The following is a 26410-nucleotide window of genomic DNA, read 5'->3' on the forward strand; positions in this document are numbered from 1 at the left end:
CGCAACTCCCATTGGCCGGGAAGTGCCTGCAGGCAGGGAAAGTGTGCAGAGCCCCCTGTTCCCCCCAGGGGCTGCAGGGACGTGCTGGCTGCTTATGAGAGTGGCATGGGGCCAGGGCAGGCAAGGATCCTGCCTTAGTGCCATTGCACCATTGGACTTTTAGTGGCCTAAAATCTCCCAGTTTGGCTTTCATAGCCTCCAGGAGATAGAGCCCGATTCTGGGAGATTCTCATCAAAACCAGGAGGGTTGGCAACCCTATCGTAGAATCCATGGATTTTGGAAGTTGTGTTGTGGGGGTTATTGATCATCAGAGCAGTGGAGATATGTCTGCAGGTTTTGCACCTGTTGTTCTGGCAGAGTTTCATGCTCCTTTGAGCTGACATGTCCTGGTTTGAGGGGAGCTTGTTTCTCATGATGAACTTTGGTGACTTTGGGGAGTTATTTTAAGGCCAGAAGAGGAGGTTTAGAAAAAAAAATAGAATGTGACCCCCATCAAGTGTGGGTTATAATTGTTTCATGATACCTCATAGGGTTCCAGTATGGAGTGGTAGGTGACAGGTAGGATTTTGCAGTTATTGGTGGGTATTTTCTGTATTGAAGTAGGTTCTTTCAGGGTATTTGGATGGCCCATTTCATGATGCAATCTACTTCTCTTGTGGATTGTCCTTGTTTGGTGAAGGTGGTTTTAAGTGTGTTAAAGATGTGTATCTCAGACTTTCTCTTTGGAGCATATTCTGTGGTACCTGAGTGTCTAGCTGTAGATAACAGATTGCCTGCTGTATCTGGGATGCATACTGGATCTGTGGAGGTAAGTGTGGTGATCCATGGGTTTCTTGTATATAGTTGTCTGTAGGGTTATGTCATTGAAGCTGATTGTGGTGTCCAGGAAGTTGATGCTAGTGTGGGAATGTTTTAAAGAGAGTTTGATGGATGGGTGGTAGAGGTGGTTGAAGTTGTGATGGAAATATCAGAGGGAGTTTAGGTCAGCTGGGCACAGGATAAAAGTATCATTGATGTTTTTTAGGTATATCATTGGTTTCATGGCCCATTTTTTCCATAAATTCTTCCTCAGTGTGGCCTATGAAGAGATTGGCATCTTGGAGATCCATCCTAGTATCCATGGCTGTTCCCATGGTTTGGACAAAGTGGTGGTTAAATGTAAAGTTGTTATGGATGAGGATGAAATGGATGAGTTTGTCGATGTATTTGGAGTGGATATTTGTGTGTTTTATCTTGTCTTGTAGATATTTGAGATAGGCAGCGATGCCAGAGATGCCATACCATTAACAACCTCCCTCAGAACACCGTTCTTGCCACCACTGATGTCACTTATATACACACCAGTATCCTTCAGCATTATGGCATCCCTGCCTGACTCAAATACTAGTATGGCTCTGTCACACAGTCTGGAGTGGCTCCTGACTGTGAGGGCCTACCTCAGATCGGACTGTCAAAAGATGGGCAGACACTTCAAACTGGTGGTGTATTCTATTATTTATTTCACCAAGCCAGTAACAAATGTGAACTCCTGGATCACTGTACCAGTGATACCATGGAGCCACAGACAGTCCACTTAGACTCTCCAGCCTATGTTGCCACCCAGACAAACTGGACTTCATGATAAATGGCCACTTTCACCAAAGATCACACCACATCAGGTTGCTTCCAGTCTCAAGAGACCATTCACATACTCCAGATCAATTGATACCCTAGATTTCACACCAGAGACACCGCCTGTAGCCAGTCCTGTAATAAACTATCTAAAGTTTTATTAACTAGGAAAAATAAATGAGTTATTTTCAGGTTAAAGCAAACATATACACACAAATGAGTTACCATCTACATCCTGAGAGTGACAGAGTTTCCGTGATTTGTCAATTCAAAGTCTCTTTCAGGGCAGACCCAGGAGGTAGCCCCTAGGGATCTCTGGCTTCAGTTTGGTGTCTCTGGTCCTGTCAGAGTTCAAACAGCAAAGGGATATGGCAAATTTTTCTGCAACTTTGCTTTATTTCCTTCGTTTAGCTTCCAAGTTCACGGAACAAGCTTCCTTGCATGTAACATTTCCAAGGTATGTTAGGGTCATTAACCAATCCTCTGTATGGTGATATTCCTTGGTGGCCCATCTGATATTGATAGTCCTTCTGGCTGGGTGTGGTGGGGGGACGATTCCCATGCTTGGGTTCACAAGTTCAGGACAAGCATTCTCATAGTTATAAAGCAAAACTTACACATTTTCATATAGCATGGAATATGGACATTGTAAGTGAGATTAAAGCAGGCAGCAACTCGCAAGCATTTCAGAGTTTAAACACTAAATACATTCTTATAAGACTAATACCTATTTTGAGCAAAACTAACATACAGGTGAACTGGACTGATCTCCAGCCATAAGTCTGTTAGTTCTCACTAATGCCTACAGTCTTGGTAGGGCCTGGCATCTGGCATGCTAGCATCACACTAACACTTTAAAAAAAAACAAAACATCAAAATTATGTGGGGCCTATGCCGGGGTGGAACACTACAGAATTGACAGCATGATGCATGGGGAGAAAGCAGAATGTCTTGATTGGTATTGGGACAACCAATATAAGACATTTGCCTTAAAGCAAGAGCTTGTTTCTTATCATCAGGCAGATGTTAAAATTTTGAGACAGGGCTGTATCCCACACAGTGAAGAGATTGTGAAAATGGCAAAGCTGGGAGATATTGCAGAGAAAGATCCTGATAAATTCACAGAGGGAAAATTGTCTCTAGATCCTTTCTGGTACATAGGCATGAACACAGATGCCAACGTTTTGTTCAGGTTTATGTTTTTGCAGTCCAACACCGTAGCACTTCTCTCTCTCCAGACAACTATCACGGACAGAAAAAGAGCTATTCGACCCTGGAAATTCAGTGGAGGTTGTATGCCATTCACAAAGAAAATATACAGACATGGCATGCATTACAGGGTAGGAAATTATAGGTAGGACCCTACTTTCTAAACAGTTATGCTGTCTTTGACAGGAAACGTGTGGTCTTTAAATTTAAAGGGTGGGTTTTTTCCATGGTAGTGTCACTTCTTTTTGTGAAAAAGTGCAGATCCCTATGAGAGGGACAACTTCTAGGTTTCTTTATTACAAGACATAGTTCAAGACTGATTATCGGAAAAGACAAGGGTGTGTAGTCAGGACCCTCTGGGGGTACGAATGGATGGTGATGATAGAAACAGGTAGGGTGTCTGCAGATTTCTTAAACAAAGCCCAGCTGCTTCAACCTTGGGAGATGAGGGATGTTCTTTTTGTGGAGAGGACTAATGTTATTTGCCCATATTTCAAACTTAACCTTGGTGAAGAAATCCATTATTACGATTCTACCAGCCTGGATCCTTTTGTGAACAAAACCAAAGAATACCCAGTTGGACGGCCTGATATCGTTCATGACAAATGGGGATCTCTCACACAATTTTGGAATTGCAAAAGTTAAAGTGTAATCCCCATGAGGCCTCTTTTCCCCATGGTCACGTGTTAAGTGGATGGTAAATGTATGTTCTCTCTATGCCAAACCTGAGCAGAAACCGAGCAGCAGGAGACAAGCACCCATACTGATGAGGAGAGAACTATCCTGGGGGTTTGGTGCACAGTGGAATTGAATGCAGCCATAGTGAAGGGGTATGTGGTGGCAAAGATTTATAGAATCTGTCATGTTGAAGAAACATCTGACAAACTAATTTCTGAGTACATAAAGTTCCATCACCGTAAGAAACCAGAGCCTTCAGGGTATCCTGGCTGGTGCACAAATGAAGAAAAAAAAAGAAAAAGGTATGTTAATGATTTCTACCAGAAAGAACTCATGTTTACACCAACGTGAGATCATGCTGAATCCTGCAAAGCGCCAAATTGCAAAGCTGTTTCTAAATTCCCAGTGGAGTAAATGAAGCCAAACAACAAACTACCCAATACCAGCATTGTCAAAGACCCCGACAAGCTCTTTCAGTACTTATTTTCACTAATTATGAGGTTTTATCCTGCAAGCTTATCAATTATGTAACAGCTTGCATGTCTTGGAAGCATGCAAAAGAATGCTACACAGTGTCTGGTTATACAAACATCTCCATAGCTTGTTTCACAACCATTATGTCTGCTTAGAACTATATAAACTGCAGATGGATTGCGAGAGCGGTGTCTCTACCATGACATGGACTCTGTGATATTTGTGAAAAGGGAGGCAGAGGGGAACCCCCCTCTGAGGGATTATTTAAGGGACCTCACAAGTGAAATCCCGCCAGATGAACACATCACAGAGTTTGTGTCCATAAGTCCAAACATACGGGATAAGCTTCTGTTCAAAAACCCCAGGAATAAAATGCAAATCATGATGTACGTTGCAATTCTTTCCAGAAGCAGCTGAGGATGCTACCAAAACACTTTATGGCTAACTTGTGGTGAATTTAAATGCTTCTACACCAGAGGTTTATAGATTAAGAACTGGGCTTTTTCCTGGCTGGCAGTTTATACTTTGAAAAGAACAACATCTGGATATAAAAAAAGATGAATTATCAGCAGGTCCTTTTTAACAGCTGGTGCTGATGACTGAAAATATGTCTATCTATGTGAAGAGAAACTTGGTGTAACCCTGTGCAAAAAACTTACAGCTGATTAACAGAGAATGATCTTTCATGTGTTTGCCTGCTGTTTGTTCCAGATTCATGTACTATCTCATGCAGTTTTGGGCCTCAAAGTTTGGTTGCAGCAGCTTACCTGGTATCTGTTCACTATCCACATACAAGGCCATAAAATTAATATCATAAAGTTTAAAGTGAAAGGGGTTTTTTTGTTGATTTTTTTAAATATTATTTCCAATAAAAGCATTGTTATCCTTAAACCCTAGGACGAGCCTTTTCGATAACTATTCCAAGAACAGGTTCTTCTGATTACTGACCCTACTGCCCGCAGGGATGCTAAATACTTTCATTCCCCTATGGTCCATGGGTTATTTAGAATTAATGGTAAGCAGGACCTCTGTGTGCCTGGGACCTCCCGTACTTGCTTCACAAAAAAGGGATGCTGATATCATCCATAGTTTAAAGCCTTTGTTTGCATCATCCACTAAGCTGAAGGCATCTTTAGTGCATGTCAATTTAATGTTCTCATCTACGCCATTCAACAAAAGCTTTTCTTGAAAAAACAGATCATTGTGTAGATGGACCAACAGCTCTGTTGACTTGCTCTGGATCATCAAGTTGGTTTCAGAACTTTTGGGTGAATACTGTCTGGTCCTGGTGGCTGATTACTGCTTATCAGTTTGTTGTTTAGGAACTGAATCCTGGTCCCCTAAACTCCAGTCCAGGTCCTACCCACTTGGGCACATTTATACTCCTCAACTCCTTCTGCTTCCCACTCCAGCTGGACTGCCACCCAGCACTCAATCCTCCCATCCAGGAACTGCCCTGAGCCAGCAGTCACTCCACCTAGAGTCTGTCCCCCATGCACCAGCTGCACCTCCCTCCTCATGGCCCTAGCCCCCTGCACCTCCCTCCCCACGCCTGCTGGTCTCCTACCTCTGCTACATGTAGCTTGGCTATGCACCCTGCCCGCCCGATCTGAGGTCCTAGTGCTGGGAAGCCAGCACCTGCTGGGGTCACTGGATTTTAATCTTGCAGGGTGGGGGGGTGCTGAGCACCCTGGCCTCCTGCTAATGCTGTTGGGCCCGATCATTCTGGGGAGGGACTGACGCTGGGCTGGATCCTGCATTGCCCCATCTTTCGCACTCCTCTGCCAGCTCTGTATCCAGGGCAGGTGCCCCTCCTAGCTCACCCTAGTTCTGACCCTGAGGATGTCACATGGTCTGCAGCTGTGTGCTGATCGGGCAGCAAGTGGCCCATGGGGTTGAGAACCACTGCCTTAGTGCTACATTTGATCAGAAAGGAACCTGTGAGGTTGTTGGTGCCAAAGTCATTTGTTATCAGTGCCTTGTGTCTGGAGCCAGTCATGAATCGTTACAGGCTAAACAAGGAATTATTTCCCCCAGGTGTTCTAGGAAACTTTTACAGCAATATAGTGGTCAGAATCCCACCTTTGATAATCAATGTTTCCCTCAACTTTGCTCTTTTTCAAATGTATATTTGTTTGTAGCCAGTCAAACAGTGCTTTGCCATAGCTTATTCAGAGAGAAGGCAACTTAAAAACTAATATGCTGGGATGTCATCAAGTGAGAGAAATTGATTTAGAAGATGACGGCTGAGGGGCCTGTGTACAGCCTGTAGATGCCAGCCTATGTCACACTTCTGTGTAATGTGTTTTAATTGATTTCTCATGGAAATATATTCCCGGGGAGCTGTGTCGTGAAAAAGCATCTTCAGAAATGAGCTGATCAGTGCTGTGGATTTCCGTCAGGGATTTTAAGACACAGTTATCCCTGAAGAGGTTGAGGAGTAAAAATGTACCCTAGTGGGTAGGACTTGGATTGGAATTTACAGGACCAGGATTCAATTCCTAGATCTTCCAATTGTTTGTTGGGTATCTTCAGACAAGTCATTTTCCCACCCCATGCCTCAGTTTCCCCATTGGTAAAATGGGGTTAATGATAATGGTCTCCTTTGTAAAGCTTTATGAAGACTGTGGATGAAAAGTACCCTGTAATTGTCCTATTAAAATATTTCTGTTTACATTTATTATTTAAAACATATTTGTTTTGTACTTCCATCCTGGAAGACACACATGTTCTAGTTTTCAGTAGTTACCTGGTGTCACTGGCCATATTGGACTTTAGTACAAAAAGCTAATGGCTAGATTTTCTAAAGACTTTGGGGGACATTTTGATTGCTGAATTGAGGAAAATGAATCATCCTTATTTTGAGGTTCCATCATAACGAGGAGAGTTAAAACCAACCTGCCGTGGAATACTGTGATTCGGCACCTGGGGCTAGAAGAACACTTAAAGTCTAACTGAAATTTAAGGATGGGCTCACCTAGATGTGCCCTATCCCTGCGTCCGCACCTGTTCCTGTTACAGTCTTGGCAGGTCTGTCCGGGGCTAGGTGAAGTGTATGCTCTCGCATGCTGACTCTCCCTACGTGGAAAGGGAAAATCTTAGCAACACACAAGCATTTTCTCTAGCCAGCCCTCCAACATGTTTTAGTCAACTTCAGTAGAAACGTGTCCATCCTTTTCCTGTAGTGCCTTTATTAAGATCTACCTTTTAACTTTCAACATAGCCGTTAGCAAAGGGAGGTGTGTAATCTGCCCTGACCCACAAAACATTACACCTCAGAATTGCAATACCTCCCATGCTTCCACTGTGCTTGGAGGTTAGAAATGTCCCGATGTCTTGTAGCAGTAATGAATCCAACAGTAGTAATTTCTTGCTGATCTTGTACTAAATTTCTTCCACTGTCCACTACCCCTGTGGGGGCTCATCTGTGAGTGGAAGGGATGGAGATCTCTGCCGCCTATTCCCTGACCCTCCCTGCTCAGCTGCTCCAGAGAGGAAGTAAGCAGAGCCTCGGTAGCCCAAGATCTAGGTAGTCATTGCTCTTTTGCACAGCTGTGTTGCCCAAGGCTAAACTTTTCTAAAGTAGCCTAAATAATTTAGGAGCCAAAGTCCCATTTTTGAAAGCCAAGCACTTCTGGAAATAGGACTCTGACCTAAAGGATTTAGGAGCCTCCTTTGAAAAATTGACCACCAAGTAACAATCTGTTTTTCACTACTTTCAAAGTTTTGCACTTATAGCTATGAATTATGGGCTCCAATCCTGCAGCCATTATTCATGCAAATACTTCCCACTTGTGTGTCTGAGTTGAAACCCATTGAAATGAATGGCTATGCTCCTATTGACTTACAATAATACTTTGCTCTTACGTAGCACTTTTGATAGGCACATAAAACATAGGAGTGGAAAGGATCTCCTGGGTCATCAGATCCAAGGCTTTACTATCAAAGGGTAGCCTGGTCGTCTAATCCCGTTCATTAATTTTATCAAGCTCCATCTTAAAGCTAGTGAGGTTGTTTGTCCCCATTGCTCCTATGGGGAGGCTCTTTCAGATCCTCCTTTCTCTGATGGTTAGAAACCTTCTGATTTTCAACCTAAATTTATCAATGGCCACTTTGAACCCATTTGTTTTTGTGACAACATTGTCCTTTAGTTTAAATAGCGCTTCTCCCTCCTCTGTGTTTGCCCCTCTTATGTACTGGTAGAAAGCAACCAGATCCTGTCTCAGCCTTCGCATTGCTAGGCTAGACAAGCAAAGTGCTTTATGGGTATGTCTAGACAGTGAATAGACACCTGCAGCTGGCCTGTGCCAGCGGACTTTGGTTCATGGATTCTAGGACCCTGCGTGGCGGAAAGGTCCCAGAGCTGAGGCTGCAGCCTGAGTCCAGAAGTCTGTACAGCAATGAAACAGCGCTACAGCTGAAGGCCAAGTTGGCCGGCGTGGGACAGCTGCAGGATTTTCCTTGCTGTGTAGACATACACTTAATCTTCTCTCATGAGACAGGATGAGCAGGAGAATGAAGAGCCTAGTAGCCCTTCTCTACACATATTAACTCTCAAGGGGAGGTCAGTAACATTATCCCCATTTTACAAATGGAGAAACTGAGGCACCAAGTGGTGTAGTGACTTGCTCAGGTCACCCAGCAGGGCAGAGGCAGAGCCAGGAATAGAACATAGATCACCCAGTCCAGTGCGGTACTTACTAAGCAACACTGCCTCCCGTAAGCTTTGGATGAGACTCCATGTAAATCGGGCCACTGGCTACAGATTACACGCAGGAGGAAGGGTTGCAAAATCAGCCCATAAGATCTGAAGTGTATTCATTAAGAAATAGTGGCTGGGAATATTACATACACAAGGAATGAGATTACATGTGCCTGGTAATGCTAATAATAAATAATACTAACGTGAAATGGAAATGGCCTAGATCGAGATGAGTTTTTTCCACATAAAACAAAATATTTCTTCAGAATAGACTGTTAAAAGCCATTGCTGTTGTTTTTCTCTCGCAGTCAGAGTTTAGTAACTTACTTGCCCAGAGATTGTAAGTCTCTTCCAGTTGCATGGGAAAGATAATAATAGTCTCTCATATGTAAGAAATCCTATATATCATTTCACTCTTGGTAAATTCCCAGCTGCTCCAGAGTTCATTACATGGAGGATTAATTTCACATTCATTGCCCATAATTTTTTAAATATTTTTTTTAATTGCACATCACTTGTGAAGGCACTTGCCTCATCTTCATGCTCAGCTGCCCAACCCAGGTGCGGACATGCCTCAGAGACACAATTTCCTTCCTATTTCCCCCTCACTCGGAGGAAATAATTTGCTGCTGGGCTATCTTGGTATCAAATTACAGCCAACCCCTCCCTGCCATGTCAGGTCAGCTAGCCTGGCCAGAATATTGGAATACCCAAACCAAGGCTCTGCTCATTACCCACCCTTCCTCTCCCACATCTTATCCACCTGCTCAGTGTGGATGTGATGATGGGTAGACCTTGCAGGAGGCTGATTCTCCTTATTCCTCTGGATGGGTGTGTAATGTGCATCAGAGTCCAATCCTTTGTTAGCAACCTATAGATGCCAATCCTACAAGGGAACCATGAGGATAGACTCCTATGCTGATGTGAGGCCCTTGTAAGGTGATAGAAAAAACAGCTCAGTACAGGAGTAGCTGGTGAAACTCCAAGGCCTGTGCTCTTCTGGAAGTCAGACTGCATGGTCTAATGGCCCTGTGAGACAGAGACCCATTAGCAGAAGGTCTCCTGTTCTTTGCAAACAATTCTCACCTCCAACCTGACAAACTGATTATACCAAACACAAGTCTTGCAGGATATCTTTCCATAAAGACAAGTATCAGAGGGGTAGTCATGTTAGTCTGGATCTGTAAAAAGCAACAAAGAGTCCTGATGCACCTTATAGACTGTTAGTCTGCCTCTCTGATACTTGACACCATGCAAGGCATTGCATTTAGCTGTATGGAGTGGAAATCCGTCAACCTTATGAAGAAAGTTGCACAAGAACAGACAGGTATCATCTTCCTTTCCAAAAAGTCTGTTAGTCTCTAAGGTGCCACAGGACTCTTTGTTGCTTTTTAACATGTAAAGTATCTATAGAAAGCTTGTAAATTGTCAAGATTCCTACTCAGTGCACGGTGTATGCAAGGATAATATGTTGGGCATGATCTATCTGTGCTGAAAGAATGCTTTAGGGAAAGGGTTTCCAATATTTTCATTGGCACGACCCCATTTTAATGAAATGTTTGCTCTTGGGACCCCAGACACATGGAGAATGCACTTTGAAGAACAAAATGGCATCTGCCCCAAAGCATGACCCCATGCACTCCATAGGTGCGAGATCATGCTGCATGGAGGATGCCATTTTGTATGTATGAAGCATGTGAGCTCATGCTGTGCAGAGGATGATATTTTGTAGAGCAAAGTGGCATCCTTCATGCATCGTGACTTCATGCACCATATATGTGAGATCACTCTGTGCAGAGCAAAATAGCGTCCCCTACACAGATGGTGCAACCCCATTTGGGTCCTGACCCACAGTTTAGGAGCAGCTACTTGAGGGACATGCAGTAAAAACACTGGAGTCACTAGGGTGTCGCAATAAGAGCCCTTTCAGGCAAAGGGATGTTGTTACCCTGTCCCGTTTGGCCGGTGATGTAATACAAGGCTTGATTGTTTAGACTTTGAATAGGAAACCAGCAGAGGCAATGACAACCAGGGCAAACCCCTATCTTGTTGTAAGGTCTCTCTTTTAACCTTTAAGGGATTTTGACTATCTGTGAATAGAAACAAATAGTTGTTTTCAGTATAACAAAGTGAGGAGAAGGATGCTCTGTATCCATTTACCGAGAAAAAACCCTGATGGAGGGTAGTGCTTTCATCAATGTTTGGACCTTGGTTCTTGAGGAACCAGCCAACTCAGTAGTGGACTGAACTTTGAGAGAAACCTACTTTATTTGACAGTAAAGATAACTATTCATAAGTGTAGATCCAGGTGTGTGTGTGTGTGTGTTATGATTTTGTTTTGCATTGGAATCCCTTATTTCCACCACTCTGTCTTATTTCTAGTTCAATCTCTATTCCTCCAAAAAATCTGCTTTTGTTTCATGATGAGTGCTTGCAAGTGCTGTGTGGGTTATAGAAGCCATGGTTTAAAGTTAAACCGGTAAATTGGGGTGCACTGTAGCTTTGGGTGCCGAGGCTTCAGAGTCTCTGTGAGTAGCCAGTGTCAGGGACTGGGTATCACGATGCAAAGGGACTCGAGGACTGAGGTGCATCTGTGGTTAACCTGCAAGGCAAAGTGAGGGCTGGCAGAGCCCCATAGAAGAGTGCTTGTGTGGGTAACAGCTGATGGTGTCAGGGAGCTGACACCCAGCTACCACAAGAAACTACCACAAGACTTCCCTCTGGAGATAGGATGTAATTGGAGAACCATCCTATGTCCCTTCTGGCCTTAGGATCTATGAAAGCCTAATTCACTACCCATCTAACACATGTGCATGCACTTTGCTCTTGTTGTGGTACAGCTAGGTAATTGGGCACCGCAGAACACATGGCCATGTCCTCAGCTGTCTCATGCGACGGCCTGAGATCCAGGCCTCCGACAAGGGGGATCTGCACAGCTGCTGTGTATCACAAAGTAAACATCAGATAACACTGGGCCTGATCCTGGCTGCTGGCTCTATCGCCTCTGCACTACTCATGGAATTGTTACTAGTCATCCTGGAGTCAGATAGCATCCCTCTTCTCTAGTAGGCTACAGACGGCTGAGCAAATAAATTACTGTTATGTTTGTTTCATTGGCTTGTTCTGCTGTTAAAAGGAAAATGAAGCTTTTGGTAGGGCAGGCAGATAAATGGGCATTATTTTCTGTGCAAAAAAAATTCAAGCAATATGAAAAATTTGGAGTTAGTTTGAATTTTTCCACATCTTTTCCCATTGTGTTGATGAACCAATTTGAAATGAAAATTTTTAATTTAGAGTCAATTTGAAATGCCTCATTTTCTTTTAGTTTCTAATTGAAGGAAGTTGGAATGAATATTCCTTTGTTTTTCAGGATTTTTTTTTCTTTTCATTTTCTCTCCCTTCCCTTTCCACTTTTTGCAGTGGAGAAATAAAATGAGGCAAGACGGGAAAAAAAACAAAAATCAAATACTAAAGAAAAATCTATTATATTCAATTCAAATCAAAATGGAATTTTTTGAAAGAATTTGTAAAAGAATCAGAAAATTTGGAATCATATAAAAGGTTCACATGATTTGAAATGCCATTTTGAATCAAACTAACTTTTCAACTGAAGCTTTCCAACCAGCTCTTACCACTAGGTGAAGTGGATTAGGCAGAAATGTGCAGTAAGTATCTATTGATAGATTCGGCTCTTCCAGCCTGTTTGTTTTAACAAAGAGAAGGTTGATCACAGTCTGTGAATACCTACATGGGGAACAAATATTTAATAATGACCTCTTCATTCTAGCAGAGAAAGGTATAACAGGAGCCAATGGCTGGAAGCTGAAGCCAGACAAAATCAGACTCAAAATAACAGTGAGAGTAATTAACAATCGGAACAATTTTCCGGGAGTCATGGTGGATTCGCCATTACTGACAATTTTTAAATAAAAATTGGATGGTTTTCTAAAAGATCTGCTCTAGGACTCATTGTGGAAAAGTTGTATGGCCTGCGTTATACAGGAGGTCAGATTAGATGATCACAAATGTCCCCTCTGGCTTTGGAATCTATGAATTTGTAACATGATGCAGCTTTCCCTACATTAAAATATATTTTATAACAAAACATCTCTCATCTTATGTAAGAGAATAGAGCACAGAGTGAACTTTGGGGGGTAAATACCCAGGACCAGGTTTTAAAGGTATTTACTCACCTTACTGAACCCCAATCTGATAATGCTACACTCTAGATTGTAAACTCTTCTGGGCAAAGACTGTCTACTTTTTGCCCTATGTTTATACAGTGCTTAGCACAATGGAGTCTTGATTCATGACTAGGGTTCCTAGGGGCTATGGCAATACAAATAAATAATAAATAGTTTTTAAGCTCAGTTACATCTACAGCTCCAAACCCCAGTGGAACCAAAGGGCTGTCAAGTTTTAAGCAATGATTTACTTTTAATGAGCCAAGCTAAATAATTAGAAACAGGCAGAGTACATAAAAAAGCAATTGTTTTCCAATAAAGTTTTTCACATCATGAAATTATGATTAACGTAAAACAAGTTCTCTAAGAAGCTTGAGCAATTTGGTAGAGTTCTCAGTTCACAGCATGCTTATTTTTGGAGGAAAAAAAAAGTTTTATTTTTCATTTGAAAAATAAAGTGCATTTCCTCTCAGAAAATCTGTCTGCAAGTTGCTCTTAAAGTCAGTATTTAAATAATGGCCATGATTTTCATAAGTGACTAATTAGTTTGGCTCCTCATTTTGGGGAGAGTGAGTGTGTATGTGGGGGAGGAAGCTAAACTGAGGACCTTAAAGGAGACTAATCTTCAAAGGATGGGTGCTGAGCACTTTCCAAAGATCGGACTGTGATGTTCCACCCTATATTCGTCATAGAAATATGGTTATGATATGAATATGACATAACTAAGATATACTTAATTAATCCAATTTGTATGAGTGTATCATTTTTGTATCTAAAGCTGGGAATATTGATCATGTATCCGCATTTCAAATGTGCTCTTTTGGGTGACACCCACAAGCAGCCTTTCAGGTACGACAGTAAAAAGGCCAGACAATGTTAATGGCTTATGGAGGGAATGAACACAAACACAAGGACTACTGCAGGAACTGTGTGCAACAGAAACCTCTGAGAGGTAGCTCGACACACTGGGAAATATTTAACCCAGGTCACAGCAAAAGAGCATTCCAGCAAGTGGGGGGAATACATAAAAGGGGAACAATGACCTCACTGGAGGTCCTCATTCACCCTACAACAACACACCTGGAATCACCTGAGGAACAAAGACTGAACTGTGAGAAGTGATGATCCCAGGCTAGGATTTTAGCCTGTGTATGAAAACCTGGGAAAGAGAATCTGCAAGCCTGTTTATCGCTCAGGGTGAGAATTTGCTAATTTATACCCTACCTATCTAACATGTTAAACTCAGTTTGAAGCTTTTGTTTATTTACTAAGGTGATCTGCATTGTTCTGTTTGCTATCTCTTATCACTTAAAATCTGCCTTTTGTAGTTAATACATTTGTTTTGTTTATTATTAAACCCAGTTTGTGCAAATTCATATCTGGCTGGAGGTGGCACGAAGCTGTGCATACCTTCCTCCACATTGAGAGAGGGAGCGTATTTCACAATATACCTTTGGGTCTGCACTCCAAGGGAGGTGTGCACCTGAGTGCTGGGGGAATCCTCTCACACAGAGCTGACTTTGGTCTGTGTCGGCAGCTGGATGTGGCTGTACCTGTGTGTGCTGCAAGAGGCCAGAGAGCCTAATTCAGGAAAACAGAGAAGAGGAATCCAGGCTAGTGGAGGAGGGGCTCAGTGAAACCCCAGTACATCAGATGGCATCCCAGATGAGGTCTAACCTGTCACGCAGACCACTTTAGGGTGTCTTTCATAGGGAAAATCATTCACCACTTTTGAAAATCTTGAGGCTGAAGTGGGAGAGAGACAGAGAGACACACATACATGCATTCATGAAATGTAACCCTCTTGAGGTGGCAGTAAATGATAGTAAATGGAAGAGATTCTGTGAGCTTTTTGAGGTTTATGGGGGAAAAGAGAATCTGAATTTTTAAAGCTTTTACCACAGAGTAAACTTAATAAATAATACTTACTATACTCTAAGTTTATTTCAGAAAGATAAAACTCTGATTCAGTGCTGCCAAGGTCTGAACCTGTGTGACTCAGGGGAGTCTATTTAACCTGTTGCTTTATTCCCTATATTAGCACCACCAGTTTGAAAACCCATTCAATCAGTGAACGAATGGGAAGAGACTACTAATTAGGCCTGTTGTCTCATGTCTATTCCCTAGTGGACACAACAGGGACTAGACAGGAGTTGTTGTAATACTGACACCTCCCCAAATTTTAGGTGGATAAACCTGAACTTTGGACAATAACTCCTGCAATGCAGCACGCATACCAAATACTTACTTAATACTCTTTTCTAATTGTTATGCATCAAAGCTTAGGTGCCAACTTTTTTTAAAAATGTGAGGCTTCAGTTCACCTTCACAGTTTATTTTGGCATTGTGTGGCAGCTGATGCTAGAGATGGATGAATTGTATATTTTATTTAACAAAGATTAAAATAAATTAGTTATCAATGTATTGCCTGACATAAACAGCTGGTAAGTACTGCCATCTTTCATTCCCTCAAGAAATCATTGTCTAGGTTATGTGATGTGGTGATGTATTATTCATAGATAATTGCACTGGCAATGTGATCGCAGATTCTAGGTGCACAAGACTCTTCATAAAGTAATGAAAGTCTTGGAAAGAAAAGGATAGGTAGTCTATTTGTGAGTACAGATGCTCCCCGGGTTACACAAGACCTGACTTACGCCAATCCGCACTTACAGAAAAAGTTCCGTAAGCTAGAAATAGGAGTTTTTTGTTTGCTTTTTGCGTAACAGTCAGAGACATGTTTCAGACTTATGCAAAATTCGAGTTACGGAAGGCATTCCGGAATGGAATGCTTGCATAAGTCAGGGAGTATCTGTATGCATAGACACACATAGAGAAACACAGGTCTTCATAGATTCAGGAAAATGCAGTATTTTCTGTTAATCAATGGTAGCGACCCCTCTAATTGTCTTTCACGTCCCATTATAATCCTCTAATTTCAATTGTTTATAATGTTGATACACTTTAAATATTTGGACTAAAAACTTCCTTGCTTGGTCTCTGACCGCATGTGATTAAAAAAAAATCAGCAAAAATGGTTCTGCCATTTCTGAGAATGAGGTAAGGGAAAAATAGACAGTTTTGTCAATGTTAACCCATTTTTTTCTGGTTTATTTTTAAGAGATTTAATGTCTCCTTGGTTTGTAACAAAGACTTGAAATCAAGCTTGATCATAATCCTACAATCAGAGATATGTCTCTTGCTATTCCTATGAAAATTCATTCAGATTTGACAAAGTTATGAGCTACAGAAAATCACCATTTGCACTTGCACAGTGGAACTTGTGAAAGTCTCGCTGTTAAAATCTTGGAATGTGGCATCTGCACTAAGCGTGCTCTCCAGCCATAATAAGGTTCCTGAAGGCTCCACAGAGACCAGAATGACCTCTCTAGATGGATGGGACATATCTAAAATGGATTTTCCTCCTCTTTCTCTTTGGCCTAAAGGAAAGTGAACAGAGCTGGAAGTCAGGAGTTCAGGTCTTGCTTCTTCTACTGACAGGTGGTGTTAATTCTATGCCCTTCACAATCCATACTGTTTTCAGTATCCCTTCTCTAGCAAGAATTCAAGTATCACCACACTACCAATTATACGGAAGCAATTGAAAGCTGGCACAAGATTGTTATGGGCAGCAATAAGAATAGTACTCATACTTCTATATGGTACAATCAAGTATCTGCTGCTTAGCCCCATTGCCTCTCAGAAACAGCTTGCCAGATCTATGTGCTTAGGTATGCCATTTATGAAAAGGGCCTATTTCTACCGATGTAATCCACAGTTTTAATGTCTTCCAAATCCCCATCTCCAGTAGCTGGTCCACAGCAGTTAACAGCCCACTGCTATCATCAGCAAACAGGTAGAAAACACCTATGGTAAAGGACGATTTTTCATGTTGCAAAGTCCAAGCATTCAAAAATTAGGAATTGCCAGAATTATAGTTGCAGCCGAGAGCCCATAAACACAATGGCCCAGACCCACAAAGGTATTTAGGCTCCTAACTTCCATCAATATCTTTGTGAATCTGGGCCAATATATCAAAAACCAATAATAAAACCAATAGATGTAGAACAACTACTGTTAGCACCACTGAGAAATAGAGAAATACACCCACGGTGCACTTGTGAGCACTTCTGGCTTGATCCTGCTTCCAACGAAGTAAATCACGAAACTCCCATTGATTTCATTGAGCAGTTCCATAATTAGCCATTTGTAACAACAACAGACAACAAAAGAACCAAGGTTTATGCTTCACAGGCCTCCAAAGCAATTGACAATGTTTCTACTTCTACTTAATCTCTCATGGAATATGCTCATGCATTTAAAATTACCGAACTAGTTTTCTTCAAACTTGGCTTTTTATTTTATTTTGGTATATCTTACTGAGCCATAAAAGTCAAGCCTAGCCAGGAGATGGGCTGTTGTAGTAGAATGTATTATATGTAACGTTGTATCAAAAATCCAATTTGATTTGTAGTATATATTTTATCGATTACGACTTTAATGATAGAATGATTGATCTGACCAGACCTCCAGCTGGTATAAATTGGCATAACTCCAGTGAAATCAAAGAAGCAAAATCAATTCACACCAGCTGAGGGCCTGGTCTACCATAATGTAAGGGGAGCTTAAGAAGGCAGAGTTCATGTTTCAACTTTCCTCTGTATTTCTTGACCTGCATCACAGCTAGTTTTTTCCTTGGCGTATAGATGGTGTTTGTATTCAAATATCCACAAAAGTAGAGATGGGTGAAATTTTTTGTATGCAACTTTTTTTTATTTAGAGTTATTTATTTTTATTTTTGGTGAAAAATGCAGATTCAGAGACAGTGAAACATTTTAAACATTTGTATTGGTTCCACTGAATTGCTCCAGCTGGGGGAGGGAAAAATTCAAAAAAAGTCATCCGTTTCCTTTCAACATTTTCAAACTGAAACATTTTTATATTTTTGTTTTGAAATAACTTCTCATTTTGCACTTCCTTTGTTTTCTTTTAAAACTTCAACAATATTTTAAAATGATCAAACTCAAAACAAAACATTTTGATTTTGTCTAAATAGACAATTTCCTTTGACCCCAAATGAATTTTGTTCAACTTTTAAATGTACTGAAAATTTTGAAACATTTAGCTTTTGGTTCAGCCTGAGACAAACGTTGTTACTGATTTTTTAGAATTATCAGCAAACTGAAAAGTCCATTGTTCACCCAGCTCTACCTCAGATCACTTTTCTTCTTAGCCTATGATTCCTGAGATGTTACATAGTCAAATGATGAGCTTATACTCCTTGAATATTCAAGTTGTCTCATTACTTGGCATTTCTACCCTTTCCCTCCACCATATTTAAAAGGTCTATGGCCAGATTCTGATCACAATTACATTGGTATGAATCCAGAGTAATTCTAATTAAACCAGTGGAGTTAATCTGGATTTAACTGTTGTAATTGAAACCAGCAACTAGCTTTATACCACCTTGCCCTCATTTATTGCAGTCTACATAATCTGTATTTTCCTGCATGGATTCTGACTGACGGGGAGATTTCTTGACACTTTTTCATGAAAGATGCAATATAAAAATAACTGTACTGTGTTCTGGTATTCTGCATTCCCCTGTGTTGCCCTTGAACCTTTGTGGATACTAATATTATTCAATGTGTGTGTATTTCCTAGTTACCTCATGCAGTACTATTTCACTGTATTAGCACAGTCACTTTTTAAAGTTTTTAACTTTTCAGAGATTTTATTTTGTTTTAATTGGAGGTTTGCCGGGAGTGAAGGCTTGTTTTGGTTTGTTTTTGTTATCTTCACTGTTTGCAGACCATTTTGGACTGTGTTGGTTACCTAGGAAACAGCTCTAAGATAGAGTTTGATGCCAATGATCTCAGACCTCCTCAGTGCGCTAGAATTTGTGCCTTGTTCCTTTCACACTGCAGAGCCAGTTTAAGAGCCCCACAGCAACTTTACCTCAGAAAGTCTCTGCTCTGGGTGGGCTAATGTCAGAAAATGAAGGCTGGGGACTTTCAGTAGGGCTTAAGTAAGTTACATCTCCAACTCCCTTGGAAATTCCTAGCAAAAAAGCTTAAGGCTCCAGTTCTTATTCACCTAAGGCCTGATTCAGCACCAAATCAAAAGAGTGGTACAGTCTTGAAACTGAAGCAAAGCAATGGTAAATCAAGTCATTGGTTTCCGAGAAAGTTTGGGATGAGCAATGATGATAGGATCAGATGTTTAGTTTCTCTTGTTCATTTGTATTTAGTACCCCAGTGCTGCCACCTCTTGTGATTTTATCACACCTCTTGTGATATTTGTTGTTTTTCTTAAAGCCCCAGCTCCTGGAGTCAGGTGAGTACCTGAGAATCTCAGTTTCTATTAGATTAAAAAGAAGTTTCTAGCCTTCCTCATTATGGAGAAAAGCTTCCAAATGTGAACTCTAAAGGCTCAGAAAATAGAAGATAAATTTTAAAAAGTCAGGTTTGTTTGTTTTTACATCGGTTTGACTCTTGATTTTCAAATGCACAGGATTGGCCATGCTGGTATCCTGATTTTTATATACTGTTTCTTCTTATTTATCTAAGAGGAACATGCACTAGCCATATCAAGGTTTATTGTGAAGTAATTAGGTTTGTTATGTTCATGATTCTTTACATTAAAGCAGTTATGAAAATAGACTACTTTGCATGCTAAGTGTCTAATTCTCAAACCCAAAGATTTCTAGATCTGTTCTTCAGCAAAATAGAAAAAGGAAGTAGTGAATTTATATCTGATCCTTTGAAAGGGGTTAGATGAGAGCTGCAATGTGACTGAAAGACGTTTCCTACCCATGAAATTATCTTTTAAAAAATCCCATTGCGACTATAAAGCCTCTTTCGTCATCAGTCCGATCACTGTATCACTTCTAAACTGCTCTCACATTGTAAGATGTATACAGCACCTTCCATCCAAGATGTGGAAAGTGAGGCATGGAGAGATTAGTGCAGGGGTAGGCAACCTATGGCACGCATGCCGAAGGCGACACGCAAGCTGATTTTCAGTGGCACTCACACTGCCCTGGTCCTGGCCACCAGTCCGGGGGGCTCTGCATTTTAATTTAATTTTAAATTAAGTTTCTTAAACATTTTAAAAACCTTATTTACTTTACATACAACAGTAGTTTCGTTATATATTATAGACTTATAGAAAGAGATCTTCTAAAAACGTTAAAATGTATCACTGGCACTCGAAATCTTAAATTAGAGTGAATAAATGAAGACTCAGCACAGCACTTCTGAAAGATTGCCGACCCCTGGATTAGTGGTAGGATTTTTTACAGCACTCTGTAATTGGCCTAACTCTGATCCCATTAAAGTCAATGGTAAACTCCTGTTCACTACATTGGGAGCAGAGTTAGGCCAGGTCTATTCTCCATAGTTTTGTCTCTCAGGGGAGTGAAGAAAACTATACTCGTCACTTCTGTCAGCATAGCTAATGTCGTTCAAGGAGGTGGTGTTACTATGCAATAGAAGAACTCCTGTTGGCATACGCTCTGCCAGTACAGCCATACCAGCAAATCATTTGTACATAGCAGGGGTCCCCAGCATGGTGCCCGCAGGGGTCCCCAGCATGGTGCCTGGCCGGCGGTCGAGCACCCGCAGACAAAATTCGGTGGCATTTCGGCGGTGACGCCTCTTGATGACGCTGCTTGCCGCCGACAAGCGACGTCATTGAGAGGCGTTGCCACCGAAATGCCCACCACCACAGTCCTTCATCTGGCTCCCACCAGACGAAAAGGTTGGGGACCACTGATGCATACACTAGGCCTGAGGCCAATGCTGAATCTTCTGAAAATTGTTCCCTATGTGACTTGCAGAGGAGAGTCAGTGGAAGAATGGACAACAGAATCCATGTATCCTACATCTGTCTCCTGGTACATTCACTGGGGCTGGGATTTTCAAAAGAACCTAAAGGAATTAGGCACCTAGCTGCCATTGACTCTCAGTGGAAGTTGGGTCCCTAACTCGCTTACTCACCTTTGAAAATCCCACTGCAGCAGAGAGAAGAACTAGGCAAGAAGGACCCAATCTAAACAGAAGCTAGGGGAACAGTAAAGTAGTAGAGACCCTCCCATATTTGGAGCAACCAGAAGAGGTGTAGGGTAACAGAAATCTCCATCTCCCCACTGAAGCAGCCAAAACCTTGCAACAGCAAGGGGTAGAGTAGCAGGGTATAAGATGGAAAGAGCCTAAGTGTATTTAATGGATCATATATTGGCTAGTAATGTATAAGTAAAATATAAACAATATAAATGTTGGCTTAATTGGTCAATAAGACATTTGAATAAACCCTTTGGGAAGGAGTGCATCCAAAGCTGCCTTGGCTTACTAAATACCTTGTCATTCAGCTTTTGGAATGTGCCTGAGTGTCCCTGACTTGGGTGCAGGACAACAAAAAAGTCATTGTGACCTGCTAAACACAGTCAGGGAGAACAAGGGGAGGTCATGTCAGGTAAGTTCAATAGCTTTCTTATTGTTAAGAAATAGATAAAGATGTTATATAATCTAGTGTGTAATGTAGAGTTTTGTATACAGTCATTAGCATTATTAATTAATATTATATAAAGATTCAGAAGAGATGGTGTTGATAAAAGTAGGGTGTCATCTTGTGTATGAAAAGAGTGTAATGAGACTTAAGCCTTTGCCTTTCTCTGTGTAAACGGAGAGAACTCATTTTGCTGTTGCATCCCAATTGATCACTGGGGTGTGGCATTCTCCAACTACATTGAAATAAATCTGTTCCTTGGATTTGAACTCAGAGCCAGGAGATGTTTTTTGTCTCTTCTGGCCAGCAGCTAGGTTTGTTAGGTAACCTGTGGGCCTGGTGGGTAATCTTGAAATATTCATACAGTTCCAACGGTGCCGAAACATCCCATATCAACGTTTTTGGAAGGAAACATTTTGATTTTTTTCTATATGAAACAACTCTTTGTTCTGAATTGTTGTATGCAGTGTTGTTATAGCCGAGTTGATCCCTTAGAATTGTTTCATTCTGTATTGTATTGTCTATAATAAATACAATTTAAAAAGTCTAAATCTAAACAACTTTATTTTTCAGAATGAAATATTTTGATTGATCCAAAATGGATTTTTCTTTTTGGAATTTTTCTTCACAGAGAATTTCAAAAATTTCAGGATTCTTCCCAATTTGAAGCAAAAACCTTCATGAAATGGAATTATTATCTTCTAGCCAGCTCTGCTTAGGCACCTGTACAATGGAGCTCCTGTCTCCAGGTGGTACTGAAATATTACTTCCACTAATAATGTGTTTGTTGTAACTTGTCTCGGTTTAAACTAAATAAAGGACACTATGACATACATGAATACTGTATTGTATAAATATTGAATTCAACATCGACCCTTTACTGACGACATTAGTGATATATTTAAATGTGACAAGTTTACAATGTCTAAGTGTTAACAATTTGAAGCTAGAGGGACCCAAAGCAGCAATATGAAACCATTGAAGATTTTTAACAGGTTAAATGTTAGTGACTTTTAGCCTTTTGAGAATCACTTAAACCTTTTACACAAATTCAGTCTGTGTCTCTTTAGAAAGTGGGGACAGATTGGGAAGGAAACATTTTGTTTTCTCATATCAATGGGATATGTCCATTCTTTAACGGCATTTTTCAGTGCATGTTTAACTACTCATCATCATCATGTATCCAGAAGATTTTTAAAAGTGCCTTAAGGTTTGGGGAGCACAAGGCAGGATCTGTGTTCCTAAATCTCTAAGGCTTTTAAAAAAAATCTACTCAATGTCTGTATATTGTAAGTCATGTTTCTGTGTGGGTACTACAGGCACATATTGTGCACTGAAAACATTTCCAAAGACTGTTTCCAATCATTGTATAAAGCATAACTCCAACTCCACCTAGTGGCTAACTAGGTGCAACAAAGACATGCTGCTAACATTTATCCTATGATTTTTTTTCTAGTAAAAATATTGCCGACCTCAAGCATGCAAAAATCTTGAGAGTGGCTTGAATATAATGAGATTTCAAAATGTCGGCATCTTTTTATTTGCTTTCTGTTTCATGAGACATTGAGAGTCATGTTTTTCTCTGCAGTCAGGAGAGCTAGAAACGAACTGTTCTATAAATGAATGTTGAGATTCTGTTGTGATTACATGACTCCAAGAGCTAGGGCTTTATGAAAATACCAAATATTGTGAGACTCGAAAACACTGTAGTACTAAACTCTAGCTCTCCATATATGACCCCTGAAACCCTGGTCTCAGAAATGGAACTACTTGTTGACAATTTGACCCTTGCAGTTAATTCCTTTAAAACATGCTATTTTGCATGAGATAGTAAAAGTAAGTGTATTCTGTCCTAATTAATTCCCTTACATATATTAGAGCTGGGTGGAAACAGGAATTCTCTGTTCTTAGGAAATTCCATGATTTTGACATTTGTTTTCATTCCAGATTGGACCAAAACCAAATAATTTGAAAATCTCCCACAAAACAAAATTTTAGAAAAAGAAATTGTTTCAGGTAAATCAAAAAGTTAAAGTGGATAAAATGAACATTGGTCATTTTTTATTTGATATTATACTATAATGAAATGTAATTTCAATGAACAAAAATCAAAATGTTTTCTTCCAAAACCCAATGTTTAAATGCCATCCATTTACATAGGCAGGGAGGGATAGTTCAGTGGTTTGAGCACTGCCCTGCTAAACCCAGGTGTGAGGTCAATCCTTGAGGGGGCCACTTAGGGATCTGGGGTAAAAATCAGTACTTGGTCCTACTAGTGAAGGCAGGGGGCTGGACTCAATGACATTTCAAGGCCCCTTCCAGATCTAGGAGGTAGGTATATCTTCAATTACTTTTTTTTATTATTATCCAAATGCTTTGTTTAGATTTTGGGAAAAAAAACATCATTGATGTCACCACATTCCAGTAGAAAGCTTTGATTTTGACGAGACAGCATTTTCCAATGAAAAAAACATTCCCTTGGCAATTGTTCAACCATCTCTAATGTTAACATAATTCCAGGTAAAATTCAAGGTAAGGGCCAGAGTAGGCCACTGGGACACTGGCTGTCTGAGGAAGATGGATGGGGGCTTGGGAAGGGCCATTCCTCAGGTTCCTCTGGAAGTGCTTGATACAAAGAGAGACTGCAGAAGCTTGCCCTGGCCTATAATGCAGCCTTCTACTCCAGCTTCTTCTGCTAATCAGTTTGGTGGAGGGTCCGGGGCCCTACCCACTGTAGGATGATATGTGTCCCTGGAGGAGCAGGAGGAGAATGATTATGTGTCCATCAAATACCAGAGCTGTGATGGGTCCTTGTATGGGACATGCAAGGGAGGCAAGCATTTTTCTGTACAAAGCTCAGGCTCCATTCGGCCCATAGAAGATACCGTAGACAGCACTGCTGGGTGGTTTTTGTTTTGCCCTCCACCGTGTAAGGCAGCCCTAAATAATGATTCACCTGACGACTTTATCCATCTCCAACTGTCTGAGGAGCACTTTTTGCTGCTCGTTAGTACGGTGCTCAATTCACAACCTAGTATAGCCTATGTGAGCCGTTCCATGGATTCCAATGGGCTTTGGATCAGGCTGATACAGAGCACATGCTAACATATGCCTCTTTCATGTTCTTCCTTAAGCATCCTCATCATCTGCAAGGGCAGCACAGCTCTGGGAATAGGGTTCCACAGTTCATTTATACTCTCTTTCCTGGCTGTGCTGTGCCTGAGCACACAGTTTAACATCTCACAGGCCTTGGACACCAGTGGGGGTGCAAAATGCAAGACGGGTCTGTATTCTCCTGGTACTTACTACGAGGTGTATTGCAGTAGCTGCCTAGAGACCTTAAATGAGATCAGGAGAGTATTGTGCTAGGCACTGTAAATAGTAAGAGACAGTGTTGTAATCTCACATTGCAAAGCGATTACGTTCTAAACGGGTCAGACAGATAAATGGTGCAGGGGAAGTAGGGGCATAAAAGGGTGAAGTGACTTGCACAACCTCACAGAGCAAGTCAGTGGTAAATCCTAGAACAGAACTCTGGTCTCCCAAGTCCTGTCCAGTTCCAGAGCTGTGAAACCCTTTTCGTTTCTACTCAGTAGCAATCACAATACAATTAACAGCAAATACAATGAAACCCACTTGCAAGGAAATTTGATAGAGTGAAACGACAGAGATAAGGAATTGGGAAATTAGTTCAGTGCCTTGTGTTGTGCAAATTAAAACTTCAGGTGTCATAAACCTCGGCTTAGATGAAGAGATTCTGGGGGGGAGGAAGTTAATTACAGGAGATTTCTGTCATATTTAACTCTGCTGAATTTGCTGCAGAGTTCTCTCTACTTAGATGCACCATCATAATAAACCACCCTGGGGTTATGTACCAAAGTAGTTAGGCATTTGGGGGATGGAGGTGTTGTATATTCCTGTGGTGTACTGAAAACTGATATAGTTGTGATCTGTCATGTTATATTCTCAGGGGAGTCCCTGCAGCTGCTTACAAGCTAGGGAGCTCTGTGAGGAAGCATGTGCTCTGGGCCTAGCAGCAGGCAGTTGACAGACAGTCCTCTTAGAATCATGTGGGGGAGCTGTGTGTCACTGCCTTAGGGAGCAGTCTGCTTTGTCCCTCTCTGTTTTGGTGTTCATGTGTGTCAATCTTTCTAAATTCTAAGCTATAAAGCAGTGTTACATTGCCACCTTCTTGCAAAGTAGTTTGTATTTTTATCTAACTTTTCTATGTGTAGGCCATGAACACAACTCCCTCCTTTTTATGTTTTGCACATTTCTCTTTTCATTCCAGTGAAGAGAGATCATATCACAACTAAGAGTTTTCTAGGTCTTAGGCTATGTCTACACTAGCACTTTTGTCAGTAAAACTTTTGTAAGTCAGGGTGTGAAAACAAACCCCGACCGACATACGTTGCACCAACAAAAGCTCCAGTGTGGACAGTGCTATGCCAGCGGGAGATGCTCTCCTGCCAACATAGCTACCACTGCTCATTGGGAGTTGTTTAATTATGCCAACAGGAGAGCTCTCTCCCACCGGCACAGAGTGGCTACATGGGAGACCTTACTGCATGTACCACCACACTGAGTTTTGTACCCTGACAAGAAAGAAATACCAGGGATTCCATAAGGTCCATTATGGACTTCAGTATTGCTGCTGATGTTACATGGAAGTAGTTCAGATATTGTGGTGATGGGTGGCTGGATAAAATCCTAAAATGGATAGCCACAGAAACACCATTCCTCTATAATAATTAAACTTTAATTTTGTGCTAAAGGAACATTTGTTTTCTCTAGAATATTTCTGCAAAACAACCGAGAGAGAGAGAGAGAGAGAGCATGTTTGTGATCTCATGAAATGCAGATGAATTTGGCCTGAATAATGACTGTGTCTGAGTATTTTTGGTGCACTAAGATACAGTGCGAAATTACAATTGAATTGAATTTAACATAGACCAGGAGAACAAACTAACCATGAAGGTGGAGGGACTTGAATCATAGAATCATAGAATATCAGGGTTGGAAGGGACCTCCGAGGGTCATCTA

The sequence above is a fragment of the Gopherus flavomarginatus genome, chromosome 3 (assembly GCF_025201925.1).
Source record: "Gopherus flavomarginatus isolate rGopFla2 chromosome 3, rGopFla2.mat.asm, whole genome shotgun sequence".
Classification (NCBI taxonomy): domain Eukaryota; kingdom Metazoa; phylum Chordata; order Testudines; family Testudinidae; genus Gopherus; species Gopherus flavomarginatus.